Below are 3,625 nucleotides of genomic sequence, written 5' to 3'. Positions count from 1 at the left end.
ACAACTGGAAGATCACCTATGCCATGTCAGTAAATTTCTTGAGCGTTTGGTTCAGGCTAATCTTGTAGCTAATTTATCAAAGTGTGAGTTTGGTCAAGCTAAAGTTCAGTACCTTGGGTACGTAATTGGTGATGGACATGTTGCACCACCAGGAGCTAAGGTTCAGGTTATAAGTGATCTTCCCAGACCTAAAAGTAGGAAAGAGCTACAAAGATTTTGGGAATGGTAGGTTATTACAGGAGATTTGTTCTTAACTTTTCAATTCTTGTATCACCACTTACAGACCTACTGAAAAAGGGAGTTAAATTTGTCTGGACCGATAACTGTGAATCCTCTTTCAGCAAACTTAAAGCTATCCTATTAAGTCAGCCAGTGCTCGCTACTCCAAATTTTGCTAAGCCTTTTAAGATGGCTGTTGATGCAAGTGATACAGGAGCTGGGGCTGTTTTGCTGCAAGAGGATGATCAGGGTATTGAACACCCTGTATCTTATTACAGTAAGAAGTTCACTCCACCTCAAAAGAACTACTCAACTATTGAGAAAGAGCTTTTGGCCTTGATTTTGGGTTTACAGCATTTTTCATTTTATTTGTGTTCTGGTTTGACCCCATAGTCATTTATACCGATCATAACCCACTGAAATTCCTTAGTAAGTTTAAAGATAAAAATCAGAGATTGACAAGATGGAGTCTACTTCTTCAGGAGTATTCATTAGACATACAACATGTCTAAGGGAAAGAAAATGTTATTGCAGATTGCTTATCTAGACTTTAGACAGATTGTTTTAGAGTAATAAGAAATTTCCTTTGTAAATTTCTTTTTCTTTGTGGGGAGGTGTTACATAGCCTATGATTTCATCATCCTTTGTGTAATTCTAACGTACAGTATGCTGCATGTTTGATCACGAGCGTGTTCTACCTCACTCCCCCCCTCCTCCCTTATAGTAGAGTAAGTCGTTCTTTCTGTTGTTCAGAGCAGGATTGTCAACTCTTTGTCCCCTATGGCTTCATTTGCGCGTCCTTCTTACAAGTTGTATCAAGCTCTGCCGGCCCCTATATAATGAGCTCAGTCTCTGCATTAATTGCCACTTAGATCTACTCCTCATTTTGTTCACATCTCTGTCCTCCCCTGTACAGTTGTTATTATTGTGAGTGCTCAGGAAGTCTCCAACCATCTAGCAGCTGTGTAATTTGAGTATAAGTGTTATTGCATTTTTTCTTGTACTGTGTAGCATAGGGTGTTGATTCTTAGGCCTAGTAAGGCTTTTGTGATTAATGTAAGGTTTTATGTCAGCCAATTGTTAATAATAGTTTGTATCTGTAATAATTTATCTTGCATTAACTGAGCATTATCCAGTGTATTCTCATTTTATCAGGGCTGACTTAGATAAATTTACTCTTGCTAATTTCGTGTTAATAGAGGCTATTGCAGTTAACCATATATTTAACCTGTTTTTTGCCATTACATTATCCTTATGAGTCCTGAATGTTTTGTTGTTAGTTTGAGCATTAAACTTTAACTTGTAATTTTACCTAACTCTTTTGTTTTGAACCTGGAACTTTACGGGACAGTAGTGATTTTTAGTATTCTCACTTAAAGTGTACAGTATCAATCTCTGTTCCGTAAATATATAAATATATATATATATATATATATATATATATATATATATATATATATATATATATATATATATATCATCATCATCAGCCCTTTGAGTATCCACTGCAGGACCGGCCTATCCCGACCGAAGTCAGGACGATACAGCCAATGTATCTCTACCAAGTGGCTTAGGCTGTCTAGTAGAGATTGTATGTTGGGTGAGAAGTGCTTGGAAGTGTAATTGTAGTGTTGGAGTGGCTTTGGATGTGTGTGTAGTCTGTTAACCAAGTGTAATCGGCCTGCGCAAGCCGACTGGGTGCAAGCATACTTTATAGTAAGCGACACTGGTTCAACCACGGCATCCCTTGTGTCCACGAATGTAGTACATGGCCGGGTGAACACGCCCAAAGTTTATTACCCTGGCGGGGCGCGAACCCTGGTTCACCCGTGTATGAAACGCACACTCTAACACTGTACCACATTACATACATATATATATATATATATATATATATATATATATATATATATATATATATATATATATATATATATAATCCTGTGTTGCCCCATTAGGAGCGTAGAAACCCGGGGCTAGGCAAGTTGGTCCCAACCTTTATGATGAAAGTGACCAGCCTCACTCATCTCTGAGTGGCATTACCTGAGCAATGAACCCTAACCAACCCTTGGATATAAACTAACATTGGGTCAGTCCAGTTGGAGAGCCTTAATTACACACTAAATCACCAACTTTTGAGGATTCCATTCACCTTAGGAGAGAGTTCTCGAACTGGAGAGTCTGAATGAACTATAGCGCTCATTTTCTCCTACGTGATGGAGAGGGATGCCTTCATGTAGTGGCACCGATATAACCAGGCGGATCCACTGCCTGGTTATACAGTCATATCTCAACAATTTTCCTATCCACCAAAAAGGAGGAGGATGGGCTGCAGGAAAAGAGGCAATTTAAGCCTGCAGTCCACCGCGTTCATCTTCAGATGAGCCAAAGGTTGCAGCTCTCATATACTTAAAGTCGTTTAACCAGTGGCACGAATAATTACCAAATGCATCACCATGTTCATGAGATATGGCACTTCAAAACCTTAACTTCTTAGCTATTATATTATTGCTACCACTTACCTTTCTTTTTTCAAAGTGTGACTTCAGGCAGTAAAAGGGCTCAGATACGTACCAGATAATGTGGAAAAAAATGTGTGGTTGGTACCTGTTGTGTACTTGTCACCTTAGTAGTGGTGGTAGCTGTAGTAGCAGTTTCACCACCATGTTTATCTGAATATCAACCCAGTGAGCTGCAGGCTGATGCTCTTCTCCGTTAGCTAATCTTCATCCTTTCGGGGGATAGGGAAGAAGACTAAAGAACGTTTATATAACCGGGTAACTCAACCGTTCATGTGAGTGTCCCTACGGAAAGGAGTTGCTTTCAAACATCAGTAGAGAGATTGAAATAATTAATCATCCCCCGAAATTTAGCTGACTAATTGTTATCACGAAATAATATTAACAGCAACAAGCAGCGCTCCGAGAGTGCGCCACTCGGGCCGAATATTTGGCTTTGCCTTGTTACCTATACCTACGACAGATTACTCTGAAAATCGAAGTGCGTCATTCATGCTTCACCCTTAACCATTCCACGAGCATTTGTTCAAATAAGATCAAAAACTGTTTGAGCTGGCTTTGCCTCAGGAACCTTGACCTTTGACATTTCCCTTAGACCTTGGCCTCTGGTTGATTGTTCTCAAAATCGAATCTCTGTCCTTCCTTTAACCTGCATCCTCCAACATAGTTTAGTCGGATACAAACTGTTCTAGTTCTCCTTGCTATATGTCCTTGATCTTTAATCTATTGCACTAAAAGGCAATAGACAATCATCCTGGATCATTCTAAGTTCTCTCACGAAGTTCGATCTAAATCATTAAAAAATGTTGCAGTTACTTTGTTCATACCCAGAAGCATGGATCGAACTTCAGACCTTCCCCTGTGATCTCGATCATTGATTGTTCACA

The sequence above is a fragment of the Coenobita brevimanus genome, chromosome 19 (assembly GCF_032717465.1).
Source record: "Coenobita brevimanus isolate Jiangsu-jjx chromosome 19, ASM3271746v2, whole genome shotgun sequence".
In the NCBI taxonomy this organism is placed as follows: Eukaryota; Metazoa; Arthropoda; class Malacostraca; order Decapoda; family Coenobitidae; genus Coenobita; species Coenobita brevimanus.
This window is presented reverse-complemented; position numbering follows the sequence as displayed.